Source organism: Oncorhynchus nerka, linkage group LG23, assembly GCF_034236695.1.
Source record: "Oncorhynchus nerka isolate Pitt River linkage group LG23, Oner_Uvic_2.0, whole genome shotgun sequence".
NCBI classification, from domain to species: Eukaryota; Metazoa; Chordata; class Actinopteri; order Salmoniformes; family Salmonidae; genus Oncorhynchus; species Oncorhynchus nerka.
Window position 1 is genome coordinate 32436389 of NC_088418.1, and position 17922 is coordinate 32454310.

At 43.7% G+C, this 17922-nt stretch overlaps 1 pseudogene; it reads left to right on the top strand.

The window, feature by feature from the left end:
* The first annotated feature begins 7 nt into the window (after positions 1-7).
* On the top strand, positions 8-14776 carry LOC115106740 (paired box protein Pax-6-like; annotated as a pseudogene).
* The last annotated feature ends 3146 nt before the right edge of the window (positions 14777-17922 follow it).

The following is a 17922-nucleotide window of genomic DNA, read 5'->3' on the forward strand; positions in this document are numbered from 1 at the left end:
GGGAGAAACCTCTGGGTTGCTGCTGGTTTCCCCAGGCCCTCAACTTCTGTTGGGTGGGGACACACCTAACAAGACCCAGGACTGGGTACAGGAGGAGTTTGGGAGTTTTTTGTTTGGGGACTCAGCCTCCCCTATTTTTTTCCAAACCAGCTGCAGCACTGGGGAGGGGGAGGATTGTGGGGGTAGACCCAGGGTGCAGGGCACCCCGGAGCCAAACACTATTCCTGCATCCTGGGTTGGCGAGATGGAGGAAGAGATGTCGGGAGTACGGATGGTGTTATCACCGGTAGATATGGAGCAGGGGAGCATCGGGTGAGTCTCCTGTTTTTTTTTTCTGTCTGGGTTTAGTATTTGAGTGTATTACATGTTTTTATTTTATTCTTTCATGGGGTCTAATTTTACTTTTGTTAGTTTAAATGTAAGGGGTTTAAGGGATTTTGTTAAGAGGAGGGCGGTTTTTAGTTATTTGGAGGGTGTGGGGTTTGATTTTTGTTTTTTAAAGGAGGTTCACCTGAGGGATGGAGGGGATGTTAGTAGGTTTAAGGAGTGGGACAAGGGGGAGTCGGTTTGGGGTATTGGGGGGTGCACTCATCGGGGGTAGGGATTTTGTGTGGGCACAGGGAGGTAAAAGTGGAGGGTTCTTTTGTGGTGATGCAGGGGAGGGTTATAGGGGTGGATGTTACGATAAGGGATTGTAAATTTAGATTAGTGGTGGTGTATGGGCCACAGGTGGTGGCAGACAGGAGGGAGATGGTGAACTGTCTGGCGCCCCTGTGTGTCACAAATAGGAAATTAGTGATAGGGGGGGGATTTTAATACAGATTTAAGAATAGGGGGGGGATAGCAGTGCAGGTGCCATCACCGGGCTAATAGTTTGCCACGGTCTGGTTGATGGTGGCCTGCACACTACTCCGAAAATGGCCGGTCCTACATGACGCAACTCCAGGGGGGTTGCGCGGAGGCTCGACTATATTTTTGTACCCAGGTCTTTGGGTAAGTTGTCTGGGTGGCTGTTGCCTGTTTTTCTTTTCGGATCACGACGCGGTGCTCCTGCAGGTGGGGTCGCCAGTCTGCCTCTTTGGTAGGGGGTACTGGATGTTAGATCGGTATGTGCTGGAGGAGCAGGCTTTTGTTGATGTTTTTTTTTGGTTTCTTTTGGAGGCTTGAAGGCCTCCGGTCCATGTGCGAGGGGGTGTTAGAGTGGTGGGAATTAGTTAAGGTGAGGATTAGGGCTTTTCTAATAGGGTATTGCAAGAGGAAAAAAGGGAGGAGAGGAGGGAGGTGGATCGTATCCAAAGGTTAATTGAACTCGAGTACGAGGCAGGCAACCTCGGCGGGTCGTTTGACTGGGAGAGATCTGCAACCCTAAAGGCGCAGCTCAGGGAGTTGCAGGAGCGGAAGGCTCGAGCTTTCCTGGAGCGTGCACATAGTGGCTTTCTAGAACACAATGAGACTTGTTCTGCTATGTTCTTTAAGTCGGTTAGGGCCAGACAGAGTAGGAAGGTAATTGCATGGCGTTAGGGAAGAAAATGAGAGTATAGTTAGAGAACCAGAGGATATGATCAGGGTGACAACTGATCATTTCCAAGGTTTATTTAAGAAAAGGGAAATGTGTTTTTAGAACACTTGTCCAGGCGGTTGCCGGAGGACATTAGAGAAGTGATGGAGGCCCAGATCTCACTAGAAGAGGTTGAGAGCGCTCTTAGGAGGATGGGAAAAGGGAAGGTGCCTGGGATGGATGGGCTGCCGGCTGAGTTTTATCTCAAGTTTTGGGGTATACTTGGACCAGTGGTCCTCGAAGTCTTGAAGGCCATCCTTGAGACAGGGGTCCCGGGGGGATGAATGGCTGTTGGTGTGCTGTCACTTTCATATAAGAAGGGGGAAGTAACAGACCTTGGCAACTGGAGGCCGTTGACCATGCTGTGTGTAGATTACAAGCTACTTGCAAAGGTTTTAGTAGACCGGTTGCGCACAGCCCTTCCCTACGTCGTCCATGAGGATCAGACGTGCGGGGTAGAGGGCCGCTCTATTAGATGGAACCTACAGTTAATCAGGGACTCCATCGCTTGGGTTGAAGATAGAGGACTGCCTTTAACCTCATAGTCCGACCAAACCCATATGCGGTAGCGTAACTACAGCCTCAAGCTCATTAGCATAACGCAACGTTAGCGATTTCTAAAAATCGCAAATGAAATGAAATAAATATGCCTGTTCTCAAGCTTATCCTTTTCTTAACAATCCTGTCGTCTCAGATTTTCAAAATATGCTTTAGAACCAGAGAAAATCACTAATTTGTGTAAGAGTGGTGATAGCTAGCTTAGCATTAGCGTTAGCATTTAGCACGCAACATATTCACAAAAACCAGCCAAGGAATCAAATAAAATAATTTACCTTTGAAGAACTTCAGATGTTTCAATGAGGAGACTCTCAGTTACATAGCAGATGTCCAGTTTTTCCTGAAAGATTCTTGTGTAGGACACATCGTTACCTTTTGTTACTATGCATATGGCTACCGAAACTAACCGAAAATTCAGTCACCTACATGTCGAACTTTTTCCGAATTAACTCCATAATATCGACTGAAACATGGAAAACGTTGTTTGAATCAATCCTGAAGGTGGTTTGTCATATTTCTCTCCATTGAAAGCACCGTCCTTGTAGCCTGGTTTGTTCTGAGATTTGAATGGAAAAATACTGGGACCTGACTTTTGCGCACCGATTGCCACGCAGACACCAAGCGGGACACCTGGTAAATGTAGTCCCTTATGGTCAATCTTCCAATGATATCCCTACAAATACGTCACAATGCTGCAAAGACCTTGGGGAAACAAGAGAAAGAGTCCGTTCATTCCTGTCGCATTCACAGCCATATAAGGCGATCATGGAAAACGTAGCCTCAGAAATCCTGTGCATTTCCTGGTCGGTCATACATCTTGGTTTTGCCCGAAGCATTTGTTCTAAGGGACTCACAGTGAAAATCTTTGCATTTCTGGAAACGTAAGACTGTCTTCTTTCCAAAACTATCAATTCCAAGCATATTCGAGCATCTTTTCGTGACAAAATATTGCGCTTAAAACGGGCACGTCTTTTTATCCAAAAATGAAATACTGCCCCTAGAGTCTTAACAGGTTAATGGTAGCAGCGCTAGATCAGGTGAAAGCCTTTGATCGCGTGAATAGATCCTTTTTATTCAGAGTGTTAGGTCGATTAGGATTTGGGGAGAAGTACATAGGATGGATTCGTACATTATATGTCGGAGCGGGGTGCCGAGTTAGTGTAAATAGTCACTTGGGTGACGTTTTTGACCTCTCGTCTGCGGTCAGGCAGGGGTGCCCACTCTCGGCTCTCCTCTTCGTTCTGTACACTGAGTCTCTGGCGGCTGCCATTAGGGCAGACACAGGGGTGGAAGGCTTGTTGATCCCTGGAAGTGGTGGGCTGCGTGTTAAGATGACGCAGTACGCCGACGACACTTCCTTGCTGCTGTGCAAGGACTCGTGCCTGACAAGGTCCCTTGCCATCTTTGGGGATTTCACCCGAGCGTCGGGAGCGGTTCTGAACCATGCAAAGTCTTCCGTTAAGTTTTTCGGAAGATGGTGCGGTAGAACGGATGTGCCCGGGGGGTTATCTCTCTGTGAGGGGGCCCTGAGGATTCTCAGGGTCCATTTTGAGACCTCCAGCTCAGCGACTCTAAACTGGAACATGCGTATCGCAGTGGTACAGAGGAAGCTAGCAATGTGGAAGGCTAGGTATTTGTCCTTTATGGGCAAAGTCCTGGTCCTAAAGGTGGATGTGTTGCCGTCTCTTTTGTATTTGGCGTACATCTACCCATTGCCGGCTTGTCTGAGGAGGCCTCTAGTGAGGCTTGTGTTTCAGTTCATGTGGAGTGGCAGGTGCGAGTGGGTCGCCAGGGCACGCATGCTCTGTCCCATCGGGGAGGGAGGTAGGGGGGTACCACATTTCCCCCTCAAGCTGGACGCAATTTTTGTTTCTTTCTTGTTAACGGAGATTGCTCATCCAGTGATACACCCGTCCGGTTACCTCCTGCGGGTGTTCTTCTCGTATCAGGCGAGAAGCGTAATGGTGTGGTCTTAACGCGGGTCTTCGGGCGGAACAGCTGCCGTGGCACTTTGGTCATGCGGCCAAGTGGCTGCGTGCGCTCCCTGAGGTTGAAGTTGCCCGAGTAGGTTTAGATCACAGGCACCTGTACGAGGAGGTCAGAAAGGCAGGGAGTCCGGCGCCTGTAGTGGGCATCTCGGAAGTGGTCTGGGAGGGAGTGCAGGCGCGGGGTCTGGACAACAGGCTCAAGGACCTGAATTGGTTGAGCCTCCATAAGTGCTTGCTGGTACGTTCCATCATGCACCGGTATAGTTTGGTGCAATCCCCCACCTGTCCAAGATCCTCTTGTGGCAGGGAGGAGACTGTGCGCCATGTCTTTTGGGACTGTGGCTTTGCCGGAGTAGTATGGGCTAGGGCACGGGTGTTGTTAGGTTTGGTAAGGGGGGATTTTGTATTGACGTGGGCCAGGTTAGAGAGAGGTGTGGGAGAGCGAGAGGGACGTATAGGGACAGGTTTCTGCTCTGGCTTCTCATGAGTCTCTTTAAACGGGGGCTGTGGGAAGCCAGGCAGAACATGGTAAATTTGTTTGGGGTTTTTGTTTAGTTAAATTAAAATACCATTATTGGAGTATGTATGAAAATTATGAGTTGTAAAGAATGAATGGTATTGAAGGTAATAAAAAAAATATATTAAAAAAAAATAGGCTGTTTAGGTTTTCATGGTACGTTTCTTGTTTTGTAGTGTTCGTGTTTATCTTTTTATTAAACATGAATCAAAATAACCACGCTGCGCTTTGGTCCGCCTCTCCTTCAACTCAAGAAAACCGTTACACTTCAACTATAAGGTGCTTTTTTGAGCTCTCGTAGCTGTGCTGTTGAGGAATTAGAGCAAGTACACTTGTACATCTTTTGTTTTGGAACACAGCCCTGCATTTTCCCCACTCTGCTGACAATTTTTCTCTACTCCTTTAACACAGGAGTAATAAAGGCCTGGTGCAATATTTTTTATCATTTTTTATTATTTATCTTTTAATTGTGATTCATCAGGGGCTGGTGCAACAGCCTCTGCACCCCTACTTCCCACAGCTATGCTACCTGGAACCAATTCTACATTTTGGGTTCCAAAAGGGTTCTTTGGCTGTCCCCATAGCAGAACACTTCTGCTATGGGGACACTTGGCATCACTGAGATCAGCAACATGACAGCGTTCATTGACACATCTGTATGATTGACAGGTGTGGTTTTCCAACTGAAGAGCCAAGTCGAGGAGAGGAAAAGTTTCGTAACCAGAGGAGGTCATGGGGTGGGACTTCCTGTTCCCAGGCTCACGCCCCCCTAAGCACTTCCTTCAACACCTCTGTTTATCACCATTAACATGGCAGCAGTTCAGGTTTGTGATGACTTCATGTGTGTGATATCGTTGACAGCGTCTCTATGTTCATTTATCCAATTATACTTAAATTAAAAGTTGGAAGACAAAGGGGACAGTGGTACTTACTAACTACATTCTTGTCTTCTACTTTGCAGCAATTGTCCAGGTGAATTCTTTCTTAACCAATATGTCAAGTAATTTTTATAAAGCGCTGTCAACAGACTTTTTTTGTGCCGGTTTCCCTAACAGAGATTAAGTCCTGCAATCACCAATGAAAGTGCTTTTTCGTCCAGTACTAGGCTGGGGCACCCCCTAGTGGGACTACACTAGTGGACTTGGGAGACTTGACTCTGTCTGGGAAACCAGCCCTTAGTGAATAAGTCCTGGACCAAAATATGCATCATGAATTATAATTAGTGGTTGTCAAAACGATAAAATCCCACAGAACTCACCTTTTCAGTACTAGATTACTAAATAGGGGGCAATAGGTCTGTCTATATCATTGCCCCTATCACATTCACCTAATATAATTGTATGTGCTGATTAGCAGATACCAAAGCAACTTGCAGTAAAGTGAGTTCAAACATTTGTGTATGTGTCTCATGGTCCCTGTAGGAAATGAACCCACAACCTGGACGTCGCTATGTTCTTACCAACTGTGACAATCAGGACTGTGTACTTAATGTGTTTGGGTATGTCTGTCTCATTAGGGTCTATGCTGATTCAGAGAGTATCTACCTTGCCCAGCTACAGCTCTCTGTCTGTCCTCTCCACTGGAGTCCAGGTTGGCCATTCATCATTCACATAATTAGAACCTATTGACTAACCTGGGAGGAGTTTGTTTCCTCAAAAGCTTAATTTGTAGCTAGTGTGGCATTGTATTTGTCTCAACAACCCAGCAGAGAGGCATCATTGAACATGCTTCTTAGGGAATAGCTAAGAATAGTGGCAGATCTTAGTTCATATATTTTGTTTGTGTAACAACGCCCTAAATTCAGGACTAGGATTAACCTCTGTCTGGCCCATGAAGTTCTGGGTTTTTACAGAAAAAGGGAAAGGGGGAGGGATGTTAAACTGACAACCTGAGAATTGTATGGGTCCCAGGAGGAAGATGCCAAAGGAATTGGTGTTTTTGGATGATTTACATTCAAGGTATCAATGTTGGATGACTGGTTTAATAAAGGTGTTATAAATACCCCTTTCAAGTAAGATGTTACTGATAAAACAATATAGGCCTACAGTGCCATTATTGGCCACCATCAATGAAGGGCCAGCATACAACTGCTCTACTGTCTTTCGTCCTTGGGCCAGCGGAACAATTTGTCCACTTTGGGGTGGCAAAGGTTTGATGGCATTAAATTGTTTCCCCCTAAACAAATATTAGAACATTAGGTACATTTTATTCAATATTAAATTATTAACCTATCATCATTGATATAATATTTTACTTACAATGTACTAATTACAACTCTTTTTGGCAACCAGAGGAGGTCATGGGGTTTGCAAAACGTAAACATCCAGAGAGCCTCTGTGTTGAATTTTATTTTGAAATTACATTTAGACTATAAAACATTGCCTTTAGCACATTTCTTATAGAGGATATCAGTCTTGCATCAAATAGTGAATTCCACTGTATGCAGAATGTTGCATGCATCTCTGCAGTGTTATATTTTCACAGCTCACTGTCAGTAAATATCGTACAGTAAATATTGGATTACAAGAGAGTTGCAAGTCTGCAAAGGTAGAGTTATTTAAAGCTTTGAATTGGTCGATGGGGTTCTGGAGCTGTGTGGTTACAGCAGTTGCGCAGGGTTGGTGTTGCCTGTGGTGGTGGGGCCCAATTTGATATCTTTTCATGGGGCCCAACATCCCTGGCGGCGCCCCTGACAGCACTTGCAGCTGACAAGGGCAGCTCTAGCAGGGCAGAAATTTAACAAACTGGTGGCATCCTATGACGGTGCCCGTTGAAAGTCACTGATCTCTTCAGTAAGGCTATTCTACTGCCAATGTTTGTCTATGGAGATTGCATGGCTGTGTGCTAGATTTTATACACCTGTCAGCAACGGATGTGGCTGAAATGGCCAAATCCATTAATTTGAAGGGCTGTCCACGTACTTTTGTATATATAGTGTATATATGATAGACTCCACCCCCCAAAAAAATCTTTGTTTTTCACACCTTTTTATAGCCTGTATCTTGTTGTATGGGAGTATATGAAATAAGTTGGAACGTTCACATTGAAAATGCCTATCAAACATTTTAAAAACCATGGGATTTGGTACATTTTTGCCATCAGATCTAATGATTTACATAGACTGACTGAATAATGGCCGCACTTAGGATCGGAACCTCTCCCGAATCGTGGAGACAGGACAGGGCATCGGCTTTGATGTTCTTAGAACCTGGGCGATATGACAGGGTGAAGTTGAATCTAGTGAAGAAAAGGGCGCACCTTGCTTGGCGCGGGTTCATCCGCCTCACCATCCATATGTACTCAAGGTTCTGATGGTCGGTGAGGATGAGGAATGGGCCTTTGGCGCTCTGCAGCCAGTGTCTCCACTCCTCTAATGCCAACTTCACCCATTATCCCCTGTGTCATATGGCCCCCCTTTTGGTCATTTTGTGTCCTCGTGCCCGGTAAAAGACCATGCTCACCGGTTGGAGCGAGTCCTCTGGGGGGCCATATGGGGAACTTTTCTGCTTCCTTTTCTAGCATCCCTTTTCATGTCATTCTGCTGTGGGGAAGCCAGTCCAAATCTCTCTGGGTCCTTATTGACTCTGGGGCCGATGAGATCTGGTAGGTTCTCAAGTGCCTTCTGGAGAATCAGTTGTTTGTTAAGGCGGAAAAGTGTGAGTTCCATTGCTCCACCATTCCCTTTCTGGGCTACATCATCTCTACTGGGAGCGTCAAGATGGGTCCCGAGAAGCTGATGGTGGTGGATTGGCCTCAGCCTACGTCCAGGGTGCAGCTGCAACGCTTCCTGGGGTTAGCCAACTTTTATCGCCGCTTTATCCGTGGTTACAGCACCCTGGCCTCCCCCTTGGCTATTCTGTCCCAACGTTCTTCCCTGAATCTTAAGCTGCATCCCTGCGCCCTCTTCTCCCATTGCCTCACCGCCACGGAGAGGAATTATGATGTGGGGATTTGGGAGCTTCTCGCGGTGAAGATGGCATTGGAAGAATGGAGATACTGGCTCGAAGGGGCTGAAAATCCGTTCATTGTGTGGACCGATCACAAAAACCTGGAGTATCTCCACACTGTCAAGCGCCTCAACTCCAGGCATGCGAGATGGGCCCTGCCGTTTACCCGGTTCAACTTTTCCCTCTCCTACCGGCCGGGGAGATGCCCTTTCTCTTCTCGGGCTACCACCCCAGAGCCCGAGACCATCTTTCCCACCTTGTGCCCGGTGATGGCACTCAGCTGGGGTATTGGGAAACGGGTCCAGGAGTCGCTGTGGTCCAAGCCCTACCCTGAGGGGGACCCAGATAACCGGATGTTTGTGCCTGACGCTGTCCGTTCCGCGGTCCTGGAGTGGGCCCATTCCTCCAGGCTTGCCTGCCAGTCGGGCTCCCGGCGGATCCTGGCCTTCGTGCGACAGAACTTTTGGTGGTCTACCATGGTTTCAGATGTTGCCGCCTTTGTCGCCGCCTGCAAAGTCTGTGCACGGAACAAGACCCTCGACAAGCTCCGGCTGGCCTCCTCCAACCCATCCCTCCTCGCCCCTGGTCTCGCATATTCCTGGACTTTGTCATGGGTCTCCCCCGTCTGATGGCAATACCGCCATCCTGACCGTGGTGGATAATTCTTCCATGGCCGCCCATTCCTATACCCAATTTACCCTCTACCTTAGAGACAGTCCAGCACATGGTGCAGCACATCTTCTGGATCCATGGACTGCCCGTGGACATGGTCTCTGACTGCCCCCCTCAGTTCTCGTCCCGATTCTGGAAGGCATTCTGCACCCTCATTCAGTCGTCGCCCAGTCTGTGCTCCGGGTTCCACCCCCAGTCTAACGGCCAGTCGGAGCGAGCCAACCAGGACCTCGAGACCACCCTGCACTGCCTGGTCTCCACCAACCCCACCACCTGGAGCCAGCAGCTGGTATGGGTGGAATGCACCCACAATACGCTTCCCTGCTCTGCCATGGGCCTATCACCATTTGAGTGTTCGCTGGGGTATCAGCCCTCGCTTTTCCCTGAGAGGGAAGAAGAGGTTGGCATACCTTCTGCCCAGATGTTTGTCCGCCACTGTTATCATAGCTGGAGGAGAGCCTGGCCGGCCCTCCTCAAGACCACCTCCAGGTATTGACGACAAGATATGCGCCCAGTTAGGACGCCAGGTGGCTCTCCTAGAGGGGGGACGGGGTAACTGTCACACCCTGATCTGTTTCACCTGTCTTTGTGAGTGTCTCCACCCCCCTCCAGGTGTCGCCAATCTTCACCATTATCCCCTGTGTATTTATACATGTGTTCTCTGTTTGTCTGTTGCCAGTTTGTCTTGTTTGTTCAAGTCAACCAGTGTTTTGTGTCTCAGCTCCTGCTTTTTTCAGTCTCTCTTTTCTCTCCCTCCTGGTTTTGACCCTTGCCTGTCCTGACCTTGAGCCTGCCTGCCGACCTGTACCTTTGCCCCCCTCTGGATTACCGACCTCTGCCTGCCTTGACCTGTCTTTTGCCTGTCCCTGTTGGAAAATTAAACTATTGTTTATTCAACGTGGTATCTGGGTCTTACCTTACCCTCATACCTGATAGTTGCCCTCATCATCAAGTGGCTTGTTATAATGTTATTGGAATGCAGTGTAATGACAGGTTTCAATACATAGATTTTGTATTTAACAAGAGATCCATTTAGGAATATTATAGATACATTTTGAATTGTTTGAAAATAAAATATAGAAATTAGGGATGCAAATACTGACCAAAAAAACTGTTGTATGAAGTGTTTTTTGTGTATTTAAAAAAAGTGCAAAATGTTGGTAATATAGTATTAAGATGATATATTTTCCAAAATTGGTTGTGTTATCTGCATTACTATAGAAATGTTTTAATTATCATTAGGCATATTCCACCTATTATTGAAAGAGTGGTAGCAATGGCAGACCAATCCAATGGAGCTGGATGGTGGCCTTATTGGAAACTGAGTACCCTATGGTTAAATCAGCATTTTCCAAGTTTTATGTTAAGTTTGGTGCAGTCATTATGAAGGCATTTTGCAAAAATGTGTTACCTGTACCTCTTTGCTGGATGTAATGCATTCTTACGTGATTTTATACTGGGTGCAATGTACAATGCAGGTTTCATGTCACATTTCTTGATGTAAACACACTTTATGGAATCATATTGAATTCGAACATATTTTTTGTGATGTTTTTACCACTATTCTGGTAATGCTTTACTAAATACATATAACTGACATACTTGGGCGATCATTTTGGGTTGTCTTCATTGTAACACATTTTAAGGCATTATTCGTCTTATTACACCAGTTATTTATTACGTTATGTACTGTACTTGAAAAAATCAATGCAGTTTGCCAGCATACCAACCTGCATACCACTGCTGGCTTGCGTCTGAAGCTAAGCAGGGTTGGTCCTGGTCAGGTTCCTGGATGGAAGACCAGATGCTGCTGGAAGTGGTGTTAGAGGGCCAGCAGGAGGCACTCTTTCCTCTGGTCTAAAAAAATATCCCAATACCCCAGGGCAGTGATTGGGGACACTGCCCTGTGTAGGGTGCTGTCTTTCTTATGGGACATTAAACGGGTGTCCTGACTCTGAGGTCATTAAAGATCCCATGGCACTTATCGTAAGAGTAGGGGTGTTAACCTGGCTAAATTCCCAATCTGGCCCTTAAACCATCACGGTCACCTAATAATCCCCAGTTTACAATTGGCTCATTCATCCCCCTCCTCTCCCCTGTAACTATTCCCCAGGTTGTTGCTGCAAATGAGAATGTGTTCTCAGTCAACTTACCTGGTAATATAACAGACAAATAAAAAATTAATAAAAAGTTCCTCATTAAAATGAATGGTGGCTTGGACTGATTATAGAGCATGATGAATCTATATACTGTAGCTAAAAAAAAACTTCCTCAAAGAGTCTCCTTGTTCTGTGTGTAATTTTTGTAGTTATCATCTAGGGTGCCATGTGATAATAGATCACATCCCAATAGTGTCCATTCTGGCTCTATGTACCCCAAAATGTACATTTTGCATACACAAATCTAATTTCTATTCTTCCTTTCTATTCACTTTTCTATTGTGCCTCATCCTTCATTTGTTGCTCATGTTATTGTCTTTTCATTCACCTTATCTGTGATTCACTGTATGTGTGTGTGGTGTGTGTGTGTGATTCACTATGTCTTTGATTCACTGTGTCTGTGATTCCCTGTCTGTCAGTAGAAAGTGTCATCCCAGTCTGCCAACTCTTACTCTTGCATGTTACCCCTGTCCCCTTCCACCCCGCAGAAATTTGACTCTGCAGAGTACCCATCCCATATGCCTCCACCGTCCTCTGCCAACTCAAACACTGGTGAGTTTTACACTGTGTGCGTGTTTGTGTGTGTGAGTCGGTTGGTCAGTATTCTGCCCTTGGAATTGCGTTCTCATGCAAAACTAGACAGATAGCTAACAACTAAGTCTTCAATAAAACTCCCAAGGCGTGACTTTTCTTGAATAAATATATTGAAAATGTTTGTTGTGAAACTGCAAAATACAGAAAATAATATACTTTAGTATTCAATTCATATCGACATACTATAGCTGTACATTATACATTTCAAGTTGAAGTTGCATAAATACAAACATGTGCCTAGGTGCCATGTATCTGGCATGATGCCAAACCATATAGCTAATTGTTACTCACGTGGTAACTCCTTTCATTACTCTAATAGTGTGCAACCACCTCTGTACAATAACAAAGCATTTTACACTAGAAATAGTAACAAAACTTCAGTATTGTATGTTTTACAATTTGTTTACATGATGCATACATGAAAGGCATGGCAATTTGTGTGAGTAAATGCAGCCAACTAACATTGATAAGTAAGCAATTATATCAATAACAAGATAATCATCATTAGCAATATGCTTGAATTGATATTTTCTGAGGCTGAAGCGTGACAATAAATAACTGCACTGAAAGACCTGCACCGTAGTGTTTTTTTCAGCTGCTTCTATGCGTGCAGAAAAAATTCTCTACTTCCTGTTTCCGTACAGTCTTTAAGTACTAGAAAGCTCCAAAAGGGGGCAATAAACACCATGGAACACAATGAAAATCCATCTTAACCATGGTAATAAAATAATCTGTTACCTTCTAACAGGATGGCAGCACAGTCGGCAATAACATTTTATTCTCTTCGCTTTACTTTTATTGGTAAAACGCTTCAAATCTTATTGTCTGCACCCAACAACTTTCATGAAAACAAACTGTCTTTTGTACTCCACCTCCTATATTTTTTCTTTCACTCTCTCCTCTGCCCATCTTTCTTTCCTTCCTCCTCCTCTCCTCTTTTGTATTCTCTCTCCCTTCCTGTTTTCTCTCCTTCTTCCTCCTCTCTCTTTCCTTCTTCCTGTCCCCTTGCTTTCTCTCTCCTTGCCCCCCCATCTCCCAGGGCTAATTTCTCCCGGGGTTTCGGTACCGGTGCAGCTTCCTGGGAACGAGCAGAGCATGGGCCAGAACCTCGGTCAGTACTGGGCCAGACTACAGTGAGAGAGAGGGAACGAGAATCGACTGAGGGGACCATCAAAAAAACAAAGGCATACTATGAAAAGGGAGGATAAAACAAGGACACTAGATAAGAGACAGGCTTCTTTGAGTTGGTTTGGCTTGAGGAAGATCCCAATATGCATTAAATGTTTACAAATGTGCTTCCAAAATACTTTTTTTTTTTACAACGGGAAGCATAAAAGTTCATTGATATGGCGTGGCCGTAAGCGTCAGTGGTGAGAGGCTGTATATACTGTGAAGATATTTTTTTTACTCTATTATATTAAAACATTCACCTTTTACAAACATGTTTAAAGCCTATCTCTCCTATCAGCAATCAGCCAAAAATAATATTTTGTGGTGAAACAAATGTTGCGAAACAATTCAATTCTAATGGAGGCCCAAGTCAGGGTTGGAGTCTATTCCATTTCATTTCCAGCCAATTCAGAAAGTAAACCAAATTCAAATTCTAAATGTTCCTAATTTCAAAAGCAATGAAGAGAATCAGAATTGGAATCACAGTGTACTTCCCGAATTGACTGGAAATGAAATGGAGTTGACCCTTGGCCTCAGTATTGATGTATAACAATACAGTTAAAGAGAATATCAAATTTATGGAAGGATGCAGCACATTTTAGAACAACAATCAACCTCAGATTTTGTAACAAAGACTTCAATGATAGTGCCATCAGTTTACATATTCATCAGCCAATGACAATCAAGTATCATCAGCAACCATGCAATAAGAGTTGATGTTCAGGTTAGCAACCAATCAAAAGCAAAGACCTTAGCATATGACAATCAAGAAGAGCCAATGAATAAGCATATGACAATCAAGCAGAGCCAATGAATAACCACTAAAGCCGGGATTCATCCTATCTTGCTTTGACGACAATGCACCATTTAAAGGTCATTTCCGATTGAGCATACATATGCAGAGTGAAAGCGGTCTCCCTGAAAGCGGAAACATTGCCTTTAAAAGGTGCATTGTCGACAAAAAATGATCGGATTGAATCCCGGACTAACTAAAACTACAAAAGCAACAATATTATCAAGAGCAATGGATCAATGACCAACTGAGCGTGACCAAATATTCATAAACATAAATCAAACATTGTAACATATTGATTTTATGATTAAACCGTATACTTATTTTTCTCTAGACCTCACTGTTGCTTCTCTCTTTAATGAACTGTAATTTATTTATCTATTTTTCATTTCACATTTGTCACATGACCCCTGTGTTTTTTTTATCGTTGCGGGACTTTACTGTGTTAGCACTGTGTATAAGAAAAGTAATCCCTTTTGCAAAGGCATTTGAACCCTTTAATTAATTAAAACTTTGTGTAATGAGAAACTTAGTTGAACTTTTATTTTGGAGTTGATACCTACAGAATCAAATCCGCCATAGCAAATGTTGCAGTCTCTTAGATTTTAAACTTCACACCAGGCTACCTGTGTGAGGAAGCTACCTGGTAGTAGTTGTAGGTTTTTTAAAGTATCAAGACCATTACCCAAAACCTTTTTTCTTAATGCTATTTTAAATGTGTAAATGATACTGCAGCATATTTTCTATTAGGGAACCAGAAAGTCAGTGTATTGGATTTTTTTTAACCATAAGTAAAAGAGCTACTGCATATATACCACAATGTGTGTTTGATTGATTTGATCCTAGCCTATTTCTGTTTGTGTTCCTCATTTATCTTGTACTGGACCAATTTGTCCTGCATCCCTACCTTGGGCAACCTTGTAATTCAAACCCAAGACTAATATAACTGGGATGGAACCAAAGTGTTGGTCGGTGTTTCATGTGGGACTCTAATTCATGTTGGACAGATAAAAGGTATAAAACAAAGATGATCTATTATATTGATAACGTAGTTGAGTGACCGCTTTTTGCAAATACATGTCCTCAAAAATGGGAGGCAGACGGAAGAAGGCAGATCAGGTGGGACCATTCTTGCCAATGAGAAGGCAGATATGCATGTGAACAACAGGCAAAAATACTTTTTCCCAAAGATGCCGAAATGGCATGTGCGTCCACCTACACTTAGTATACAAAACATTTAGAACACCTGCTATTTCAATGACACAAACTGACCAGGTGAATCCAGGTGAAAGTTATGATCCCTTATTGATCACTTGTCACTTGTTAAATCCAATTTAATCAGTGTAGATGAAGGGGAGGAGACCGGTTAAAGAAGGATTTTTAAACCTTGAGACATGGATTGTGTATGTGTGCCATTCAGAGGGTGAATGGGCAAGAAATAAACTGTAAGTACCTTTGAACGGGGTATGGTAGTAGGTGTCTCCAATGTAGAAAGTAGTAAAAAGAAAGAAAAACCCTTAAATGAGAAGGTGTGTCCAAACGTTTGACTGGTACTGTGTGTGTGTGTATGTATATATATATATACACAGTATATCACAAAAGTGAGTACACCCCTCACATTTTTGTAAATATTTGAGTATATCTTTTCATGTGACAACACTGAAGAAATGACACTTTGCTACAATGTAAAATTGTGAGTGAACAGCTTGTATAACAGTGTAAATTTGCTGTCCCCTCAAAATAACTCAACACACAGCCATTAATGTCTAAACCGCTGGCAACAAAAGTGAGTACACCCCTAAGTGAAAATGTCCAAATTGGTCCCAAAGTGTCAATATTTTGTGTGGCCACCATCATGCAACTAATGCAAAATTTGTCTGGTTTTAACATTTATAGGTATGTGTTTCGGTAAAATGTTTTTTTTTTTATTCTATAAACTACTGACAACATTTTTCCCCAATTCCAAATAAAAATATTGTAATTTAGAGCATTTATTTGCAGAAAATGACATCTGGTCAAAATAACAAAAAAATATAGCATTGTCAGACCTCGAATAATGCAAAGAAAATAAGTTCATATTCATTTTTAAACAATACAATACTAATGTTTTAACTTAGGAAGAGTTCAGAAATCAATATTTGGTGAAAATCAGGGTTATTCCAATCACAGCTTTCATGCGTCTTGGCATGCTCTCCACCAGTCTTTCACATTAATGTTGGTTGACTTTATACCACTCCTGGCGCAAAAATTCAGGCATTTCGGCTTTGTTTGATGGCTTGTGACCATCCATCTTCCTCTTGATCACATTCCAGAGATTTTCAATGGTGTTCAGATCTGGAGATTGGCCTGGCCATGACAGGGTCTTGATCTGATGGTCCTCCATCCACACCTTGATTGACCTGGCTGTGTAGCATGGATTGTTGTCCTCCTGGAAAAAACAATCCTCAGAGTTGGGGAACATTGTCAGAGCAGAGCAGTTCTTCCTCGCACCCACCAAATTTCACAGTGGGTGCGAGACCTGGAGAGGACCAACAATTCACAGTGTCTCTCACCCACTGTGAAATTTGGTGGAGGATCAGTGAGGATCTGGGGGTGCTTCAGCAAGGCGCATGAATCAAGCCACAAACAAGTTTGTCCTGGAAGAAAACTTGCTTCCTTCCGCTCTGTTTTTTTCCAGCAGGACAATACTCCATGCCACACAGCCAGGTAAATCAAGGTGTAGATGGAGGACCACCAGATCAAGACACTGTCATGGCCAGGTTTGACCAGTTTTCTGCAAATAAATGCTCTAAATGACAATATTTTGATATGGAATTTGGGAGAAATGTTGTCAGTAGTTTATAGAATGAAACAAAAATTTTAATTTTACCCAAACACACAGTAAGTACCTTACACCACTGGAAGATAGTATTATTAGCAAAAACCTTTATTGAACCCACAATGCATAACGTTTTAGTTGATTTTCTGGCCAATGCATGCTACATTTGGATCAGTTTAGGGTCACGCAGACCGATGCACTCGTAGCTTAAACATTTAATGAATTGTTATACCCACCCTTAAGAGCCAGGCTAGTGCAGGCTTGGTTTGGCTCAAATCAGTAGTGTGAAAAAGGTGTTAGATTCCAGTGTAAATAGGACCATGATCATAAATTACTACAAGGCTCATGTACCTGTTTACAATGTTTTGAATGGCAGTTGATCTGAATGAGTTTCTATAGTAGTGACCATACATTTGCCAAAGGCTACTAAAACTACAGTAAATGTTCTATCCCTTACTTATTAGTGGTATAATTTGTGGATTGCAATTGAGTAGATTTAACATCACCTTTTACTTGTCTCTTCCTCAATGATTTAAACCCAATGGATGACTTAAATTCTCACATGGAACAAGGACTAGTTCTGCTTCATATTTTTAAATATAACTCTACAGTTGCTTTATGAACTTTTCATACTTTTTTTTTACCCAGTTTGCTCTCCCGGTCACTCTCCTAATCTGGGTCAGTTGAGTACTTTTTTCTGTGACCTACTGGTAATACACCCAGCAAATCAGAACTCAAGTTTACTCACGTAGGTTCTCTGATAGTATGAGTGAGATATCTCACATGAGGGATTGACCTGAAACTCAGAAGCTCAAAGAACCAGTCACACGCGTCTGTTGGAGACAGTCAGGTTGAGTATGCAACCACAGTCATGTTGTCTGTTCTGATCAAGACATGACAATTCTAAAGGGAGGGTAGAAAGTGTTTCGGTGAAAGAAACAGTCAGGAATTCAAGGTAATTTATGTGAGCTGTGGGGTCCAAACTCTCTTTATTGCATTCTCCTCATGAACTGCGCCCCAGCTTGTCATCATCACCTTCCTTGTTGACACTACCCCCAGGGGAGTGCCAGGAACGAAGATCAAGAGGCTCTTCCAGGGATAAAGGAGGTCACCTTTATCTGACGCATGTACACCAGTTCCCTGCTCTT